The sequence below is a fragment of the Sorex fumeus genome, unplaced genomic scaffold (assembly GCF_029834395.1).
Source record: "Sorex fumeus unplaced genomic scaffold, SorFum_2.1 ptg000078l, whole genome shotgun sequence".
NCBI lineage: Eukaryota > Metazoa > Chordata > Mammalia > Eulipotyphla > Soricidae > Sorex > Sorex fumeus.
Genome location: NW_026606135.1, coordinates 10,991,950 through 11,014,249, shown reverse-complemented (window position 1 = coordinate 11,014,249; position 22,300 = coordinate 10,991,950). Strand labels below are relative to the sequence as shown.

The window sequence follows — 22,300 nt, the reverse complement described above, 5'->3', positions numbered from 1 at the left end:
ATGAGTGTGAGAGGATGTCCCAGGATATTTGGAAGTCTGGGAATTTAACAATGAGAAATATCTTCCACACAACTTCTTTCAAGCCATGTTTAATCCATGGCAAACAAAATGAAACAACAAACAACTGCGGCAACCAAAAAAAATTATTTTCTTCCTCCAGACTCATTTTAAGCATTATCTTTTCTGTGTTCCAACTTCTCCTAAAGAAGCTCTTTAGAGGCACTTTTTTTCATTTTAAAAATTTTTTAATGGAATCACTGTGAGATACATAGTCATAAAGTTGGTCATGACTGGGTTTCAGTCATACAATGTTCCAACACCCATCCTTCACCAATACAGGTACTTAAACATTATCACATATATCCCTTTACCATTGTTCAACAGTGTTATTGTCCATAGTGATCATTTCCAACTATCATTGCCTTACTGGTTTCTTCTCTGTCCTAATTGTAGAGGCACTTTCTTTGAAGTTTGATAGTCACTGTTAATTAGATGAACAGTTCCCAGGGAACAGAGATAATATCTCATTCACTTTTTGTTTCTAGCGTAGCACTGCACACTATTCAGTATGCTACAGACAACAGAGAAAGGGGGAATCAGAAATGATTGAAGCTTTAGAGTCAGATTCGCAAAAATATGGTTCCCATACCAGCAGCCGCATCACATGAGAAATTTGCTAGCAATGCAAATTCTTGGGCCCCTTCCCAGACTTACTAAATCAAAAACTCTGGGCTGGAGTTCGGGCCAAGCAATCTGCGTTGTGACATGTCTTCCTGGTGACCCTGATTCCTGCTCAAGTTTGAAAATTCTCACCTTAGACATTAAGGAGCGAGTACTCCTTTTCATCTGATTGCATCTCCTACCTCCCATTCTCTATTCCAGAAGCACTGCTGTCCCCAGTGTATTCCTTCTAGGTGGGAGCTCCCATGGGCGAACCAAGCCACTTCCTCCTTGTCTTTACCCCCAAGCCCTTCACTTAAAATCTAGTACCGGGCAACCTCGCCAAATCCTAATGAATGATGGGCATCTCTCACAGAAATTCCCTGCCTCTGTGAGTGGAACAGACCTTCCTCTTAATGACACTACCAGTTTAATATTTGCCAAGATGAATCACATCTCAGATGCTAATTCTAATAGGAATCACCTCACAGATGAATCTTATCATAACCAGAAAACCTGACTGCCAAGGAAGCCTCTTGAAAAGAAAAAAAATCAAATTAGAACAAATGAATTACATTGCTAGGCTTGTGAGGTCAGATCATGAATGAGGCTGACAGAAAGGACTTAATAAACTGTACTACCAGGCTCCTGGCAGTTCTAAGAGGAGGGTCAATTAATGAATCACATGAGGGACAAAGCCCTGGCTAGACTGAAGCATTCACAATCTGTGGACTGTGATATCCTAGCTTTGAGAGCAGGGTGGTATTTTTGTTAACTAAGCTGTGCCCATATAAACTGTGGGGAACACAAATTTTCAGCATTTCTGTGGTCCCAGGGTGCTGGATGTGCATAACATTGTGGAGGACGTATAGGGAAGGACATGCTATTTGCTGTCTGTACGCTGGTGGAATCACCATTCACTTCATCCCAGCTTCTAACCTCCTCCCCGCTGCCCAGCTGGAAAGGATCAGTGTGGCCTTATATATTTGTGGCTCTTAGAGGCCTCTTTCTCTCTGAGGCATCACTTATGGACAATATCCTTTCTCTAGTCTCAAGATTTCATTTGCCTAACAACCGCCTGAGGTTGATCTTCTACAATATATTGTTGAGCAGCAGAGGAAAGCTTCTCAGTGGGAAGGAGAGAATCTGTGTTTGGTTTTGTTCCTGATCTTGCTGGGCTACCCAGCAACAGTCAGGAAGTCACTGGTATCATCACTGCTGAGTATCACAGGCCATTCTAAGTCAGGATGAGATAACATTGCTGTGAATTCTTCGCCTCCCAGAAAAATCCAATCAGTCATTATAGCACAGTACCTGAACCTTTATTTAGAGCTTGTTCTAAGGTTATGCCTGCTTACAGGTACGTCTTTGTTTCTAGGGTAGTAGAACCTCTCTGCTCAGGAATAAGTTTGTTTCTATTCTTCCACTCAGCTTCCTTAGATGTGATGGCTGAATTGGCCTCTGTGGTTGGTCGGGCTCTGGCTTACAGGACTGGGATGGGAGGGAGACCGGCTCTCCCAGCCTCCTATACATAAACTCATGGTGTTTTCTCGTCCATAGTTCAACAAACAGCTGCTCTCTGGATTCAGTATGAGACTAGGGTACTCATTATGCTCCAAATGCAAAGCCTTTCCATGGTTCTGGTGCCTCTGTGGCATTCAATCCATAGGAACTTTTCAGCTCTTATCTTTTAGTTAATATGGGAGCTTAAGTATGAATCCTCACTCACCCAGGATTTTCCCTCTTTTTCCTATTTCTCTATCTTTTTCCACTCAAGTACTAACTTCTTAAATGAAATATAGGGGCTGGGAAAATGTTTGCAACAATGAGTCTTCTGAATGCACAACCACAATTAATTAATTCAGAATCAAATGCATAATGAATTCAAGGAGCTTCTGGAAGTGCTTATCCAAGCTGTATTTCCTGGGTTAAAAGTAAGATGAAAGAGTCCTGCTCTAGATTCTCTTGGAGGTGTTTCCTCTAATTTTCTTTTTAATATCATGGATTTTCATTCTCAAAAATTTTTAGGCCTCCCTACTCCTATATTCCCATATTTTCCTTTAATTTTACTCATACTTTTTCCTTGACCTGTCCTGATTGAGTATCTTCCTTACTATATTTCCATGCCTTCCCTTTATTACCGTTGTCTATCACTCTCCTGCACCTTTTATTTCCCAGTCCCTGGATATTTTGAGCTTCAATTCTAAGAATAAAGATGGGAATAAGGGAAGAATGTTGACTAGTAGGGTTTGCATAATGGATCCTTCTCTCATAGTTACTGGAGAGTTATTTATCACTATCTAAGGCACTGCTATGTCTTCTATGGAAAATCACAATGATTTAATTCTTAAAAGTTTCTCCGCTGATGGAGCCAAATGAATGGCCACAAGAGGAACATTCCTTCCCTAATCCCCAAGGAATAGGAACTCAGTGATGGAGCCAACCCTGGACCCACCCAAATGGACACTGTATAACTGGACCCAATGCAAGATGGCTTATGACTTTTACCATGTGAGTTGCTGCAGGAATGAAGGAGGCGTCCAGTTTGGTGCCTCATGCCCATGAACAGGGCTTGAGAGTCATTTAAATAAGGAATACTGAGTCCAGAGTTTCATACAAGGGTAAAACCAGCCTAACAACCAGTTCAAAAACATAATTCAGAGAGCATGGAATAGTGAGCAGTGGGTAAATATAGACAATTATGCTTGCTATGTTTACAGTAGCACGCGACAGGGACATTACTGGCACCCGCTCAAGCAGACTGATGAGTAGCAGGATGCCAAGTGATCAAGTGATGTTTGCAGGAGCTTGGGAAGCTTCCAGGGTCAGACTGTTAGGAGGACAAAGAGTCTAGGAGAGGGACTGCTACTGAGTCTTACAGAGAAAAGCCAGTGAGTGTCTTGGCAGGAGAGGGTTGAGGAAGGGTTGTTGTAGAAAAGGAGCATACAGTTATGAGAAAAGATGAAATCTTGCACTTTGCTTCAACTTGGATGGGACTGGAGGGTGTCAGACTGAATGAGTCAGAAAGAAAAAGACAAATAGTATGTGATCTTGCTCATACAGAGAATGTAAGAAACAAAACAAGAAATTAGACAACCCCTAATGAAAAGAAACCCTAAGAGAGGGTCAACAGCACTGTGGATTGAGAGTACTAAGGGGAAAGGATAGAGGGGGAAAGACTGTGGGAGAATGGTGGAGGGAACTTGACTCTAGTGATGAGGATGGTGTAGCAGCATTGCAAAATAAAACCAGAATATCAATACTACTATAAACTATTATGCCTCATTAAAGCTGGAGGTGGGAAATAATTACTATATCCAGTGAGCCTCAATTAATAGGCAAATCTTGATTCTGTAAAAATAAATGCATTCATTAGCAATTTGAAAAATTGCTCTTAAAAATAAGAGTATAATTAACTTTCTAAGTTAATCTATTATCCTTAGATCATTTTCAGGCAAAATATACATTAAGAGAAAAGGGAGGGGGCTGGAGCAATAATACAGCGGGGAGAGTGCCTTGCATGCAGCTGACCCGGGTTCGATTCCCAGCATCATGTATGGTCCCCCGAGCACAGCCATGAGTGATTCCTGAGTGCAGAGCCATGAGTGATGAGAATCCCCTGTGCACTGCTGGGTGTGACCCAAAAAGCAAAAGAGAGAGAGAGAGAGAGAGAGAGAGAGAGAGAGAGAGAGAGAGAGAGAGAGAGAGAGAAAAGGAACTAATGGTCCAGAAGTGATGACACGGGCAGAAAGGGTTCTCTGAGAGCCACGTGGATATACGCACACTGATCCTATCTACTTGGAAGAAAGATGGAGGTTCATGATGAATGAAGTGAGTGAAAAATTATCTGGTTCACAGGAATCATTGCCCTTGTCATTACAGGGATGCCTGAGTAATGGCAGGTCCCCAACAGGAGCAGGGAAATCCTCAGAGAAGTCTTGTCTGTCATCTTGTGCATTCACCAACCTCAATTTAATTTATGAAGAACATTCATAAATGCCTTCCTCTGCTTGAACTTCATTTGTTCAACAAATATTTACTTTGTGTCAAATAGCCTGTCAGGAGCTTGAGACAAAATCAGGACAATACAGTTTTCTGTTCTTACGAAAGTGACCAAGTAGGGCTGGAGTGATAGCACAGCGGGTAGGGCGTTTGCCTTGCATGCGGCCGACCCAGGTTCGATTCCCCACATCCCATATGGTCCCCTGAGCACTGTCACGGCTAATTCCTGAGTGCAGAGCCAGGAGTAACCTCTGAGCGTCGCCAGGTATGAAATTAAAAAAAATTTTAAAAAAAGAAAGTGACCAAGTAAGAGAGAAAGTAAGCAAGAAAATGAGCTGTTTTTATAGCTAGTGATCCTGCAGTGGTGAGTGCTTTGGAAACAGAGAAATGTGGCTTGGGAGGCCATAGAAAGTTTCTCCTAGGAGGTAAAACAATAAACCTAAAGATACTATGGGGCCACTAACTGAAAGTAAGGCCTTTTCCTGCCGGCAGTCCATGCCCCCACACTCACCCTTTCTGCCCTTTCAGAGCCTGTGGAGTGAAGAGGACTTTGAGTTAACAGCAGGACAGGGTGCCCTGACCATGGAGATTGAGAGGTTACAGACCAACAGGTTTCTGGAAATTCCCACAACACTGCTCCACACCCAAGGACCCAGCAGAGGTTCAAGGTTTCCATGAGTCTTCCGGAAACACCATCGAAGAGTTCGATGTTGACTGAGGATACGAGCACCTCAGAAAGAAGACCAAATATGGGTACAAATCAAGCTGACTGGAATTGCGCTAATCCAAAAGCTGATCCCCTAAAATCCCAAGGTTGCAGATAATGGAGAGAGTGGGCTTTCTCCTGGGCTACCTTGTCCTGTTACTCTAAGAACACCCTTCCCCAGAAAGTCTCTTGCTTTGTCAGTATGCAAAGTGAGAATCAATAATTTTTATTCAGATTTGTCAAAATAATCTTTTAGACAAAGAGCTCTATGTCAGGCCTGGGAAGAGGTTCCTCTTCACGTAATGACGAGAGTAAGAGTCAGGCAAATGAGGATAGAGTGAAATAGAGAAGAGCAAGTTCTAGACATATAGAACAGGATCTCAATGTGACCCATATGGTTGGAGCTAAGAGAATCTGGGAGCAACATATCTGGAGGAGATACTCTGAGTCTTCATGAATGTGACTGTCCTTTAGAGCTGTTTCCTCTTAGAAATACTTTTTAAGTAAACTGTCAAAGAACTATTCTTTCATTGGCAACAAAAAATACACACATATATACATACAACAAGAACAATTTATAGTTGGAGTATACATCTCCTATACCTGGAGGTATCCACTGTCCTTCTCAGAGTATCATGACCCACTGCAGATGGAACATCATATAAGACTCATTCCACAGAAACTTTCTCAAAGAACAAATCCGAATGGCTGAAAGGCACATGAGAAAATACTCTACATCACTAATCATCAGGGAGATACAGATCAAAACAACAATGAGATATCATCTCACACCACAGAGACTGGCCCACATCCAAAGAACATAAGCAACTGGTGTTGGCATGGATGTGGAGAGAAAGGGACTCTCCTTCACTGCTGGTGGGAATGCCGACGGGTTCACTTTTGGAAAACAGTATGGACGATTCTCAAAAAATTAGAAATTGAGCTCCCATTTGACCCATCAATACCACTCCTGGGAATATTCCTTGAGCGGCAAAAAAGTAAAGTAGAAATGACATCTGCACATGTATGTTCATTACTGCCCTGTTTACAATAGCCAAAATCTGGAAAAAACCTGAGTTCCCGAGAACAGATGGCTGGTTAAAGAAACTTTGGTACATCTACACAATGGAATACTATGCAGCTGTTAGAAAAGATGAAGTCATGAAATTTGCAGACAAGTGGATATACATGAAAAGTATCATGTTAAGTGAAACGAGTCAGAAAGAGAGGGACAGGCATAGAAAGATTGCACGCATCTGTGGAATATAAAGTAATAGAATGGGAGACCAACACCCAAGAGTAGTAGAGATAAGGACCAGGAGGTCTGCTCTACAGCTTGGAAACTGGCCTCACATGCTGGGGGAAAAGGCAGCTCAGATAGAGAAGGGAACACCAAGTAAAGGATGTTGGGAGGATCCATTAGGGTTGAAAGATGCGTGCTGAAAGTAGACTATAGACTGAACATGATGGCCACTCAGTACCTCTATTGCAAACTACAACACCCAAAAGGAGAGAGAACAAAAAGAAATGCCCTGCCACAGAGGCGAGGCGGGATGGGGTGGGGGAGTGGGTTGGGGATGGTGGGAAGGATATTGGGAACATTGGTGGAGGAGAATGGGCACTGGTGGAGGGATAGGTAAATGATTATTGTATGATTGAAATACAAAAGTTCATAAGTTTGCAACTGTACCTCACGGTAATTCACTAATAAAAGACATTTTTTAAAAAAGGCTCGTTCCACTCTAAAGGCACCAACAGAAAAGAGATAATCATGTCTCGTTTGTGTCTACCTTATAGTCAGATAAGAATGATATAGTCACATGCTAGGGGAAAAGGGAGCTCAGATAGAGAAGGGAACACCAAATAAAGGGTGTTGGGAGGATCCTCCCAGGATGGGAGAAGCATGCTGAAAGTAGACTATAGACCAAATATGATTGTCACCCACTGCCTCTTTTGAAAAGCACAACACCCAATAAGAGAGAGAGAACAAAAGGGAATGCCCTGCCACAGAGGCAAGGTGGGATGGGAGGGATGGGGGGGTAGGAGGGACACTGGGATCTGTGGTAGTGGGAAATGGGCTCTGGTAGAGGGATGGGTATTTGATCATTGTATAATTGAAACCCAAGCACAAAAATGTGTAAGTCTAGAACTTTACCTCATGATGTCTCACTAATAAAAATTTAAAAAAAAGAATGATATAGTCATTCTGAATAATACTACAAAATTCCATAGATATAAATTTAAATGACCCCAATGTTGATTAAAACTGAGGCCAGGGCCAGAGAGAGAGTGGACAGTGCTTGTCTTGTATACCACTGACTCGGGTTTGAGTCTAGCATCACAAATGGTGTCCCCGGAACTGCCAGGAATGATTCCTGAGTGGAGAGCCAGGAATAACCCTGGAGTCTTGCAGGGTGTTCCTCTCCCCTCCCCCCACAAAGAACCCTGAAGGTAAACAACTAAATCATTTGAAACAAACTTGTAATTTACATTCCAAAAATAAGAAATTTTAGCATTCACATTTTATCATTTAAAAAGCCTGTTCTGTTGTCTCTACCAGGCTTAAGGTTTTTCTTGGCTTTCAAAACAAAGAGGTCTTTTGTTGACAGAAACAGGAGACAGTGTTTTGGTGAAAAGATTACATACAGAATAATTGTATGAAGCTCTATTGTACAAAAAGTAGACTTAAGAGCTTTCCCTGTCTCCAGAGTCCCTGACTTTCTTGCAACAATCTAAAATACTGTTGTTGTTCTTCACTTTGTGGGAAGCTTAAACAACGGGGCACAGTCATTATTCTCTATGAGCTTACAAAAGACACTATGCAGATGTGATATAATTAAAGGCAATGTCAACTATATATACTAACTACAGCCATAAGCAACCCCACTGGGATCAGCCACTGGTGGGTGTTGCAAGTCTTCTTTCTTACTTGTACCCTCCATGGTCCAGGAATCTAAACTATTCTTTGAATTTATTTCAGTTGGCCTTAGCATCAGCATTACCAGGGGACAAAGATGCTACCATCAGGTGCTATGTAACCAGCAAGTGTCATATGAGTCCATGGCAGGGGAGGGGGGTGGGGGGGGGGGAGGAAGGGAGTCATGGGGTTACTCAGGTTCATTCCTAGTAGATAATAAAAGAACCAAAAAAGACACAGTGGTGGGGGTGCTGAGTTACAAGAAGAGGCCTTCTGATAGGGCCAAACCTCTTGTGTAAACCGCAGTCATTTCTGCAGCTGCCTGGACATCAACATGCACCTTTTCAGGAACAGATAAGGATTCACTGAAAGGTCCTATCATTGGTAGCCGAAAGTCAGCCAACTTTTGTTTTTAAAGATATGTATTCTCTGTGGTGCTTCTCTCAAAACCTTGTGCCCTTATGACACATGGGCAACATTATTGTTTACTGCAGTGCCCACAGGGAAAAGGAAGGGAGCTCTATTTTGGGCTTTCACAGTGGAAGGGGAAGGATCACACTAGGGGGTCTGGTATATAGACCACAGATGAAGCTCTTAAGTCTTGTTTAACTTGTGATCCAGTAGTAATTCGAGGCAGGGGTACTGGGGCTAGAGAGAGAGCAGCCAAAATAAGATTCTAGGAAGAGCATGATATCTGGAGCTCTTTCTTTTCTTCAGATGCCCTCTTTCAAATTGATCTTTTTCAGTTCTTCACCTTGCAGTCATGGAGGAGCAATGGTAATCTCTCTTAGGAGGGAGAACATACTATGTGCGCTCAAGTAGGGGATAGCTTCCCCTGGCTCAGCCCATTTTTGTTTTCATCTGTTTCCAGCACCCAGTTTCTTTATCAGTTCTTCCCAGATATGCCCCTATACACATTACTAGGAATTCTTGAAACAGATCTGGCAACCTTTGAGTTTCAAAGCCACATATCCTTACATATCCTTTCCCACTTCCTAATCAATCAGAGGTCATAAAAAAGGTAAAAATCACATTCAAACACAATACACAGGATACACAGGAAGTAGGAGAACTACTGTATGTATAGCAAATGAGATATACATGATGAATAGTTAAGAAACTGCAATATTCAGGGGTAGGAGAAGAATTTGGAAGGAATCACAGTAACATCAACACTGGAAGGTAAGGATGGACATGGGGAGGTGAGGCATAAGGACAAGAAATGAGGACAGCATGTCTGAGATGAGTGTGCTCCAGAGACACCTGCTGTTCACTCTGGATCCATCCATCAGAACAATTATCACCCTTTATTCCTACCCTAGGAAGTGCTTGCTGATTAATCAATGACTCACTTTTGCTTCATCTACTGTCTTTCACATGACCAGCAATGGCTGAGAAATCAGGGCATGTTAGCTAATTGGTCCAGCCAGGAGACAGATAGGATTAGGCCAGACAACTGGGAACTAGCTAATTTCACCAGGAGATAATTACCATATACCTAGAATCATGCAAAGGCCAAAAATTAGACAAGGAATAACATAGTGAGTCTATTGTAAGGTCTGGTGATGGGGAGGATATGAAGAAATAAGCAGAAAACAGCCACTCTGTGAACCGGTGGTAATCAAGACAATGTGGAAATGATAATACAGAGCAAAGCTACCTGTAAGCATAGGGCTATGAAACATGGCATAAAAAGCCAAGCATGACAGGAAGTGAGAACATGGAGAAACCAAAGAAAAAAAAAGAAATAAATATTGGGTGGTTGAGGGGATGATATTCATGGGGACAAAATATTTATGACTATGATGTGCAGATTTGGAATAGAGATCAGAGTGAGTTGAAAGATAGAGTCCCATGCAGGAAAGGCTTTTTCTTCCTCTTTATCATCATTATCTTTAAATCAAAGAGGCATTCCATTGTAACAATGCTTTTGCCTTTAGATAGTTCAGTTTTCAGTTCAAGAGACTTGATGACACATGTCTTAAGTATTCAGTGTTTGGGGAGTCCCTCTGGGTTGGGCTTTTATTATCACAGAAAATAATTTACAGTTTTAAAGGGGCTTCAGTAAACATTTCAGAACCCCAAGCCATTATTAATTTTTTGTGACTGCGTAATATTGACAGGTTCTGTGGAGTTTTTGACCTACCTACCAGTTGAGACAAGGAGGACGGGTGCTGTTCCAGACATACTGTGATCACTCACTTTAGATCCAGCAATAAACCAGTTGAGATAAACACATAGATCTGAATTCTCATAAGACTTAACACAGGCTTCTTAAGTCTCGCTTTGATCCAATCGTCTTCAGTGGAGTCCACCCTGATGTATCTTGATGCATTCGCATGGGCATGAGAGTTCCCCACTATTTTTCCCTGTCCATTCTTCTAGCACCATTCTCTGCTTTTACTCTGCATGAGCCCATTGCTTCTGCCAAACCAAACTGTCTACTGTTGATTCCTTTAGCAAACCCAAGCTTCCATGCCTGAGGGTTACCTGCATGCCTTTGTCTTCACATACCTACCAGAGTCTTACCCTCTCACGAAGGCAGTCGAGATGGCAGGACTTTGATGCAATTACCTTCTCTGGGCGTCAAAATTACTCTGGTAATATGAGAATCACTATTTTATGGATTAAATGAACAAATTCATATAAAGCATTTAGACCAGTGCTGAAGACATGTTGAGTTTTAGAAAAGCTCTTTGTCTCGCCCATTCTATGTCTCAGGACAACAAGCAGGCAACTAATTTTCCCCAGCAGGTTTGAATGCATTTTGCACTCAATGTTTCTCATTTTAAAGCCATTCAATGTGGAAGGAATAGGTATATAGCACTTACATTTCCTCACTGCTCTTTCTAACTCAGTTATTACATGTCCTCCCAGAGTATACCCTTGACTTCTCTATTTTCTTCAATAGCACTTAATTAATATATATTGCACAAAGTATTCAATTATATACAATTAATTGATTTTTGGCATATTCACGGTTTTTCAATCATCATCACAATTAATATTAGGTCACTATAATTACTCCCACAAACATTCTATGCCATGCCTAACTTCCCCACAACCTTCCCAAGCCTAGAAAACAAAAAAACTATTTTTTATTCCCATATATTTGCCTATTCTGAAGATTTAATGTAATCCCCCAACTATTTAAAGGAGCCAAATTTTTCTTTCACTTGTCGTTAACATATTTTTCTAAAATGCCACCATAAAACAAGGATTTATCAGGCATCCAATAATGTTCTGGTGAACGAAAACCCAAAACATGAGTTCAGCAGTGTTAAAACTTTTTCTTTTAGATTTGTTGGTACAAAGCAAAATCAGAAAATCAGTCAGGAACAAAATTGTGTTTTTGCTTTTCAAAGTCATGGAAAAGTTTTTTTGATACTCCTTAAACTGAAATTCTAAGGCAGCTATTCTCAAACCTTCCTATCACCTTAGGGAAAAATTCATGAGGCAGAAGGCTTTTCCTGTTCTACACCACCCTCAAACTTGTGACTTATCAGTTCTGGATAGGGCTTACATTTTTCAAAATGTTCCCTAATTTAAAATACGACGCTATAAATAGCCAGGATCCAAAAAATTTTGTTCCAATGGAAACAATAATTCAACTTATGAATAATTTGTTTAGTGGTCAAAGAAATACTAAGGGTTAAGGTTGTATGTCTTGCAAGTAGCTGACCCTTGCTCAATATTTGGCACCACAGGTCCCCCTAAGCATCACTTGGTGCATCCTTGAAGGTCCCCCAGCACTTATGGATATAGGAGGCCCCTGTACACTGCCCACTGATCCTGCTAATCCCCAGCACTATAGGTCTTAGCTGCACCATGTCCTTGAGTCCTTGCATTGAACTGCAGGCCCAGCTGACTGAGAATTGCAGAGAGGGATCCCTGGATCTCCTAAGCACTTCTTGAGAGCCTTCCACCCCAATAAAATAAAATAATTTTCTGAACTCTAAAATGTCCAAATGTTACATGGCCAAGACCTTCAACTTTGTGACCAGGGAAATGCAATCATTTATTCTTTAAGAAAGCAATAAAATCCAGAATCATAATTTCAAAAATGTTTTCTTCATAGCTAGTTATTACTTAACTGCATGAAATCATCAATTTCTGACATTTTTGAACTATAAAATGGAATTTTTGGGCCAGGGAAATAGCTCAAAGGGGCTGAAGTACGCAGCTTGCATGTGAAGGGTCTGAGTCAGGTCCTATGCAGCATGGCCCCAAGGACCAGTGGTGGGCTTCTCAGAGCATCTGGGGTAACCCTCTTTGCCTCCAAAGTCACTGAACATGAATAGCATAAAAGTGGACTCCAGGCCCCTGAGAAATGTTGCGGAGCCCCCCAAATAGAAATTTCATTACATTTAACCTAACAGAAGAAATTTATTTCACTAAATAAAAGATGCATTTTATTCTTAATATGACTCGCCATTTTATAAACCATGTTTCTTATGCTTTGCCATCTTTAAAAGAAAGAGCATTTCATGCTTTATTAAATGTATATTTCAGCAAGGAAGGAAAATAAATTAGCCAGTAAGAAAGATAAAAACATTACAATTCACAAAGAGATAAAAACAAAATTTATAGACACCATCACCTTTGCTCCCATATTATTTCTTGAAAGCATACCATAAAGCAGGCTGTTATAAAGCAAGTTATATTTTCCCATAGGAAAAATTTTTATGATTAGGGGTTATGCTCCTGACATCATATAAATCAGAGATATGCTCAACAACAACAGATCATAAAAGAAAAGCTGCAAAGTTATAAACTTCCATAAAAATTAAGAGTAACTATTATTCAAATGCCATAAAATTCTATTTTATCCATTGATAGCTACACTGTCTTTTGGAAAGGTAATTTAATTTTATCTATCAAAATTCAAAACATTTACATTAGTTGATTCAATTCTAGAGATTTAGACTATAGAGAAACTGGTTTCAACTTTTTCTTCCCTTACAGAATGAAGAATAAAATCTGAATTTGAGAGCCTGTGTGATGACCTGACAATGCCCTTAGAATCACAAGCCCCCTGGTCCACCAGCTGAGGGACTATTCCCCCTACCCTCACATTGCATGCTGCTCCGTCTGCTCCAGTTCCTGAGGACAGACCTGCTTCCAGCCAGAAGGAATTTAAGGAGCGTTAGCTCTTGGTGCAGGCTCCACACTGTAGTCAAATGCATTTCTGCTTTCATGACCATTTCAGTTAAGAGGAGGAGCTTTGACCTTCTTCCTGTGACCAAAACTACTCACAACTCAGTTCTTCTGAGCCTGACTGCTTCACATTTCCCTTTAAACTCACCTGTGCCTACGAAGGGATGATGTCCTCCCCTTGAATTCCATCTTTCAAGTGTTTATTGATATATATATATACACACATATATATACTTATATATAGAGAGAGCTATATATTGCTTCACTTTTATAAGCTATATATTGCTTCAGACATCTCTGTCAAGTAAGTGTTCCATCATTCCACTACTGTGCACAAATTAACAGCTACTATCACCTTGTGGTGGGTTTCCCTGAGCCAGTCAGCCCTTGGGCTGCTGGTTCTCATGGACTGTGAAAATCATATACCAGCCCAGCCTTTCCAGATGGACCCAGCCAGTGCCCACTTTTAAAGAGGTCCCCAGGACTTTCTCTCTTCTCTCTCACTTTTTTTACCACATAACTCTTCCTGTCCTTTCATCTTACCATACTGTTATCTGAGTTTATACATCAAGACATGGCTTTGATTACATTATTTTGTCTTTTCTTTTGAGTCTGGGGCCTAAAGGAAAGTGAGAATTTAACTTTTACTTCTATGTAACCATACTGTAATCAACAAGACCTGACATAATTCTTTCAACTCAAAGAGTTAGATATTCTTTCTCTTCCCTTCTCTTGTCTAGGTCTCTCACACACTGTACAGGGGAATCTGAGGAAAATAGTAGTTACTTTCAACCTGCAGCAATTTTGCCTTCTAGAGGAAACTTGCAATGTGTGGAAGTGTTTTTGATTGTTAGATACTGTGTAGAAGTCAATGACGGTACCAAAATATCTGATGATGCATTAGGTTCTTCACATAATGGAGAATTATTATTCGGTCCCAAGCTGGCTGAGGACAAGAAATACTGTTTCAGAGAAAACACAGAAACCTTCAGTAGCACTGTAAACCAAATCAAACTGGAAATTACCAAGAGAAGGATAATGTTTCTGTTGTCAATAAAAAACATTTTCCCTCCAATTATTATGATCCATGCTCTATAGACAAGTTAGAAAAACAAAGAAAAGCCAAACATTGCATGTGATACAACTATCATTGAATATTCTTATAGTTGTAGTTAATTACATATGATTTTATATTCTGATTTTACTGCATTACCATGGTAAAATTTTGTCCATATTATTGAAAGACTTCCATTCTGGTTTTTAATAATTCTGCCCCATGATCAAACCACACTGCAATTTACCTTTTTCTAATTAGTGTGACTATTACAGTATATTTTTGTTTCCAAGTTTTCACTACTTTAAAAATAATCATGATATGCATATTTTTGCTTAAATATTTTTCTACAAAGGTGACTATTTCTCAGTTGGTCTTTATAAATAGGTTCATATTCATGACAGATTATTTCTGAAAGGAAAACAGGATTTGTCAAATATCAAAAGCTGTGTAAAGTGTTCATTTCAGCAGCACACATACTAAAATTAGAATGATACAGAGAAAATTAGCATGGGCACTGCACAAGAATAACTTAAAAATATGTGAAGACTTTCATCATTTTACATTTTTGTAAACCACTATTGACTCAACTGGGAAAAAAATGAAACCAAAAACAACAACAAAACCAAACCAAACAAAAGCTATGTAAAATGTCCCCCTGGGCCCCAGTTCTACTCTGGTTTTAAAATATACCCCAAACTTGAAATATAAAGTGTCTCCATTTGAGAAACATCAAAGGAGTCAGAAAAATTCCATCCCAGAACTTTCTGGGATGAACTGGATCATGAGAACAAAAATGAAATTTTTTTGGCACAGTGAGACATAATGAACATATTCTTGATATGCAGGATTTTCTGGCTAGAGTTGCAAAATGATTTTATTTAGGATGTCTTTCTTACAAGCAAAAAAGGCATTTTATGTTCATCATAGTAGTGTAACTATTTTATTATTATTTATATTTCCCCTTTATCACATATTTATTTAGGTCCTTGAAAATACAATAATTTTAACACATCTTCACAGCTATTTGTTGGAATTGATTGAAAACATTCTAAAATAAGTATAGACCAAAGACAGAAACTTTTCTTATTAAACCCAATTTTCCTAAACTTAGGCAGTTGATTCCAAAACGAGTATGAAGAAATCAAAGATAAATTCTCACTTCCTTCCTGTTCCCAGAGTGAAACTATTAGTATATGTAAATCAAGTAAGACAATATGTCTTTTTTTTTTTTGCTTTTGCTTTTATGAGTCCCACCCAGTGATGCTCAGGGGTTACTCCTGGCTCTGCACTCTGGAATTACACCTGGAGGTGTTTGGGGGAGCATATGGGATGCTGGGAATCAAACCCGGCCTGACCGTGTGCAAGACAAACACCCTTCCCCACTATGCTATCGCTCCAGCCCCAAGACAATATGTCTTGATGTGGAAACTCAGATGACGGAAGAAAAAAAGTAAGAAGTCTAGAACCAAAAATTAGAACTGAACATGAGAGCCAATGGTTGAGAAAGAATTAGAAATTTGGGTGGGTAAGTCAGGATTCAGCATGCATCGTGCAAGGTATCAAAAGGTTCTTCAAAGTCACAGGTCATGAATATTAATAATGATGGTGAAAGGCATAAAAATTACATAATACCAGACCAACAATGGCCAAGGGTGCCACCACTTATTTTACTGTAGGCAGTCTATTTTCCTTCCATTTTATTAGTCACTCCTCCTAATCACTTGATAGGATTTGTCAGAAACTGAGGTTTAACAAGACGTTCAGAGTCAAGAAAATCTTACAGCTGCAAAATGTTCAAGCAGAGATTTAAATCTTGTCTTCTGACTAGAGTCCCTGTAGAAGAGGGGGAAGTATTAATTTAGAACAGATGACAGTACAAAAGGAACTGGGACCTGTCATAAGGTTAGGACTGAGGCTGAGGTCCTAGGGGACACAACAGGTAAATCTCCTAGAGATCCCTTGGCTACAGATAGGACCAAGCCCTGCTGGGGGAAGGGTAAGATGAAGGTCAGAAGGTCTTATAAATAGACTAGAACAAATGTTTGTTCCAGAAGTAGGGACCAGCAGCAATCCTTGGCATTCTTTCCTCTGCACACTCCTACTACTAGGCTCAGGAACAGAGTTGGAGGCTGCTGGGTTCTAATTCGTACTCTGAAAGGGAGGAATGTAATAAAGGTCTCTGGTTCGAGGCATGAGACCTGGTCATTTAGCCCAAGGCTTGGTACCAACAGTGAAACTGAACAACTAACACAATGGTGTCTTTAAATTTTATTTTTTTGGTTGTTGTTGCTGTAGGAGTCATACCTGGCAGTATGGAGTCCCAGCACATCTGGAGCTGTTGGTGTCACCAGGGCCATACCTGGCAGTGTTGGCAGATATTTGGTGTATCATGGGGGCAGGAAAAATAGAAGGTTCACGCAGTGCCAGGGATGAAATCCAGGGCCTCACATATGCACTGCATGTGTCCCACCACTTGAGTCATATCCTTGGTGCTCTCTCTCTCTCTCCCTCTTCTCTCCTTCACTCCCTTCCTCCCTCCCTCCCCACCTACCCTTTCACATACTCTATCTCTCTTTCAAGGAACAGTAATTTTCAAAGTAAATTCCTGTATTTAGAAAGTTAGAAAGTGGGATACATTGGCTTAAAGAAAGATGAACGATGGGGCTGGAGAGATAGTACAGCGGGTAGGGCGCCTGTAAGCCATATTGTCCTCTGATCCCAGCCAGCTGTTCTCTCTGAACACAGAGTCAAGAGTAAGCCCTGAGCACCACCAAGTGTGGCCAAGGAAAGAAACAAAGAAATCCATCTTCAAACATGGGATAAATAAATTTTAATGTTAATAAAGATCCTCTTCTCACTCACACCAACCTAAATACTTTCCTGGACACCAGTGCTGTAAGTAGAGTTGAACCTCCTGACATTAACATAAATGGCTAACAACCTCAGGTATTCTAACCTTCCTCAAAAGCTCAGTAGCCAACCATTACAAGGCTGTTTTACAAAACATTGAAAAAAAAAGCAAGGTATCCCATCTGTACCACAGGTATCCCATCTGTATCACAAGCCCACAATTTTCCAGTCACTAACAGAAGAATGACTGACTGTCTCTTGTCCTAGACTTGCTGTGTTTAAGCTTCAAGGAGTGTCTTTTCTTCCTAGTAGCTAATTCCTGAATTTATTCATGACCTGAGGAAATTTGTTCATATTCTCCTAGACAGAACATTCCTAATCTGTTTATGTGTTCTCAGTAGAAAATCAAATGCAATAATGCATGTAAAGCACCACATGAGGGAAGTGGCCAAGGTGGAATCAGCAAGCACAATGCCTTTCCTCTTCCTGATCCATCTCATTCTCCTCATTTCAAGGGCTCTTCTCTAGTTCTGCCGGCCATTGTGATTCTCTGTGTCTTTCTCAATCATCCTCATTGCTGTGCGCCATATAAGGACACAAGAGTTTGAGGTTATCATTGCCCACACAGAGAATAAAGATACTTTCAAACTTCGGCATCATTCTTACCTAACACCAAGTAAAATGTCTGCAGGGTCAGAACAAAGTTCACTGTTATTTAAGTGACCCTGAAGTTTCCTTGATCAGAAAAATGTAGCAAAGGAACCTTGGCCTTGGCCTGAGTGAGACCAAGGGCCTGAGGGAGGGAGGAGAGGGAGCAAAGAGAAAGGGAGAGGGATACAAGTGAGTGACCAGGGAAATTGAATACGGTCAATCTTCACCTAATGCTGTTGATAGATTCTTGGAAACCACAACTCTAAATGAAATGAAGCCCATTTTATCACCATAAGCAAACTGACAGACACAAAAGCTGAGTTCCTATATATTATTTCTGGTGACAAAAATCATCAATGAAGACCTCAAACAATTGGTCCTTACTCCAGTTTAGCCAGTTTAGGGTTGGAGATGTTTGAGGTTTATCCTGGCAGCTCATAGTGCAAAGCAGGAACCAACCCTGGGCTAGAAAGGGAACCAATATACTGATGGGAGGAGGAAATCTGCACAAGTTATTAAATGACTACTGGAGCAATAGCACAGCGGCAGGGCGTTTGCCTGGCACGCAGCCAACATGGCCGACCCGAGTTCGATTCCTCCACCCCTCTCGGAGAGCCCGGCAAGCTACCGAGAGCATCTCGCCTGCACGGCAGAGCCTGGCAAGCTCCCCGTGACGTATTCGATATGCCAGACACAGTAACAACAAAGTCTCATGATGGAGATGTTACTGGGCCCGTTCGAGCAAATCGATGAACAGCGGGAGGGCCTTTACCTTTACCTTTACCTTACTTATCAACACCTATCACAATTTTAAGTGTGCAAACTTTAAAATTCCAAAACCACCTACTTTGGAATTTAAACTAATGGGAAGATTAACATTACACAGATAAATATACAATGGTGGGGCCGGACAAATAGTCCAGAAGGGAGGGCCTTTGCCTTGTATGTGGCTGACCTGGGTTTGATTTCCAGCATCCCACATGGTCTCCCAAGCACCACCAGAAGTAATTCCTGAGTACAGAGCCAGGAGTAATCCTTGAATATCACTGGGTGTAACCCAAAAAGAAAAAAGAAAGCAATGGTATTCATTTCAGAATTTTCTGAAGGGAGAAATACTGGAACTAGTCTAAGTTTTCATTAACACAGACCAAGTAAATAAATTATGGTGTATCCACACAATGGAATACTAGACAGAATTGAAGGAAATAATTTGCTCAAACCTCTGCCCCCAAATGATAGAAAAAATATAGGAACCTGAACATGTGGTTCAATTGTAGAGCACATGGCTTGCATATGTGAGGTTCCGGGTTCTGGGTTCCCAGTAATATCCCAAATTGCTGAGCACAATCACAGAACCTCAATCATAACAAATATACATTAAATATGGTTTCTTGAGTCCACCGGTAATGGCCATTCCTGAGTCCAGATTCAGGAATAACCTTAAGCACCACTGGGGGTGCACGCCCATGCCCTTAAAAAAAATATTAAGTGAGAAGGACAAGTTGTAATACGTTTGTTATGAGCCAATTCTAGTTTTAAAACTATGAAAATATTCACATTAACTTAGGAAAATAATTTGAAATGATAAACAGGGATTACCTCTGTTTATTTTGAGAAGAAGAGAATTGTCTTGCTGTACTCGAAGTTAGCTATACCAGTGGTTATATACATACTATAGAGCCACGCTACTTGAGTTTGAATTCCATCACCTTGTCCTTTAAATGATAGGTAACTTAGAAATACCAGACCACCAGGGACTCTCTATGACTCAGTTTCCTTATCTGAAAAATGTTAATAACAATAATATCAACCTTTTAGGGTTGCTGCGCCAATTAAATGAGTAATTATAAGAGAGGTTAGAAAAGTCCTGAAATTTACTGAATAAATTTTTAGCCTTAAAATTGACCAGAGAACAGAAAGAGAACAGTGGAAAACGTTTAGTGCAAGATATCAAGGGCCTTGAACTTTAGGCTAAGGAGTCAGAAGTTAGTACAAAATGAGGACCTGTTATTCATTCAACAAATGTTTATTTTTAAAGGGAATTTGGGCCACCCCTGATATTACTCAAGTGCTATTCCTGGCTCTGTACTTAGGAGTGACCCCTAGCTCCACCAGTGTCCTCAGTTTCCCTCCTGCCCCCATCTGTGGCAGGTGTGTTCCCTCTCTGATTGTTCTACTGTTCCCTTCCCTAACTTTTTCCCTCCCTACCCCACTCCTACCTCAATGTCAAGGCTATATATTTTTTTTAGTTCATCTCAAAGGCAACACAGTTCAAAACTAGCCACTATGGATCTGAAGAATGGAACTCCTCTGGGCCTCAGAATTCTCTTATTATGGGAGGCATCCCCTTGACGACCTCCAGGAGCCCTGCTGGCTCTACACTCTAAGATTCACCACAAAGAGAGGAATGGACAAGATTTCTTTTCCATTACCAATGTTTTACATAACGAAGTCAAAAGAGAAATCATTAAGACACAGCATTCAGAAGTAGCACATGAAAATACTGCTAACATTCATTTCCTTTTTGCAAAGGTGCATATTGAATTTTAAGTCAAAGTCTGTGTAACTAGCTGAAAATGGGCTACTCAAATAATTTCTTTCCATATGTAAAGCTATTCTAGAGCATTAACCACTCCCATCCAGTAAAACCTTCATCCGTTCTATCAAGAATATGAGCATTCAATGGTCCCTTATTTTTGGAAAAGGGGGTCAAATGTACAGGGTTGAAATGCAATGGAGTCTATTGTACCAGAGGCAGATAAGGGGTTGTAGGCCATTACAAATCATAATATCTAAATTTGTTGGAATTTAAATTAGATTACTTAAAAGATCAAAAGAATCATAGAATATCAAGTGGCAAACAGCAGCTGCAAAAAGGGCTCGTTTCATTTATTCTTTTGCTTAACAAATCACTCTCACAAAGCAAATCACCAAAATAAACAGGCTCTGACTCATTTCCCATTGCTTATTGGAGTACGGCTCTTTGTCCCCTCAAGGGTCATGGAATATTTGATCTTCAGGATTACTCTCTGTGAGAAAAACCCTGAATAAAGTCAATGATCTGTATGTGAGAAGAAACTGTAACTTTCTGCTATCAAATCACTAAGCCAGGCTACCTAAGGCCTAATTTAGACATGCTATTCCCTGGATAAGTGAACCCAGGCAAGTGATTTAGGTCTTTTCGGTCTCATTTTCCTCGTTATTGAGTTGTTGATATTAGTATTTCTACACTGACTTGAACAATAGCTGCTGTAGAGTAAGCACTGTGGCTGTATATATCTTAATTGTCAGATGCAGCTAAAAGCAGTTGCGGACTGACTCCCTTAAAAGATACTTCCTTTCTGCTCATCCTACTCCAGAAGTACTACAGAAAACCATACATTCATACATTAGACTAGTCAAGGTTCATCTGCTTTTCATTTTTATTGAGGAAGGTATTAGGAAGAATTTATACTGAAATACTTCCTGCTAGGACTGCTGAAATCAAAACAAACGTTTTCTTTAAAAAGGAGATAGAAATTTGTTGGTAGAGATGAAATTGGAATGCCCTGGCATGGTGCCCACCAGCTTCAGAGCCTGTAATTTCAACCAACTGTTTGCTCAAGCTATTTGAATCCATTTTATTCTTAGTTGTCCTGACCTGTGATTGAATTAGATGTGTGTGCAAGCATGCACACGTGTGTGCACAAGTGTAGATGCACACATGCGCACACGTGCATGCATGTATGTGTGCACACATGTACAAGTTTGACAAAGAAAAGAGTGTAATCCGTGAGTCAAGAACATTGAAAAATTTGAGTTTGGGTCTTTTACTTCAATACTTAGACTTGTTGCCTAGATAAAAGCACCTAACTTTTCAATTTTTGTAATTATAATGGAAAAAATGGCCTAGAAAACAATTTCTAGACAAGTGGTCTTTTTGAATGCTCTCTTCTGAACCACTATCTCTTATTCAAAGTGGCTAGAATGGTTCGGTTTTATAATAACTGACTTACTACAAGAAAGACAGAGGGATGCTGCCCTGAGCTGTCTAAGACCTGACCTCAGGGTGGCTGATAGCAAAAATAATTTTGAGCACCGACATTGTATTCAAGACCTAATTTAAGTCCCAACTTTTCCATTTATTATCTTGTGACCTTCAAAAACTATCTTAACCTTTCTAAGCCTCAGTTTATCTGTCTGTAAAATGCTGAGAAGTGATTGCTTTACTCATGAGGTAGTTAGGATGTTGCCTGACAGTGTTCCTTAAGCAGGAAATTTTAAAATAGTTGTTCTTGTCCCCAGTTGATCCAGTGAGATA

At 40.3% G+C, this 22,300-nt stretch overlaps 1 protein-coding gene and 1 non-coding gene across 3 annotated transcripts in view; one reads left to right on the top strand and one right to left on the bottom strand.

The window, feature by feature from the left end:
• Positions 1-22,300, bottom strand: part of PLCE1 (phospholipase C epsilon 1) — a 343,363-nt gene that overhangs the window by 196,918 nt on the left and 124,145 nt on the right. The gene's annotated exons all lie outside the window — the stretch shown is intronic.
• LOC130038694 (U6 spliceosomal RNA) lies at positions 14,952-15,058 on the top strand. Its single transcript, XR_008794760.1, has one exon. It is a non-coding gene; the product is annotated as a U6 spliceosomal RNA (small nuclear RNA).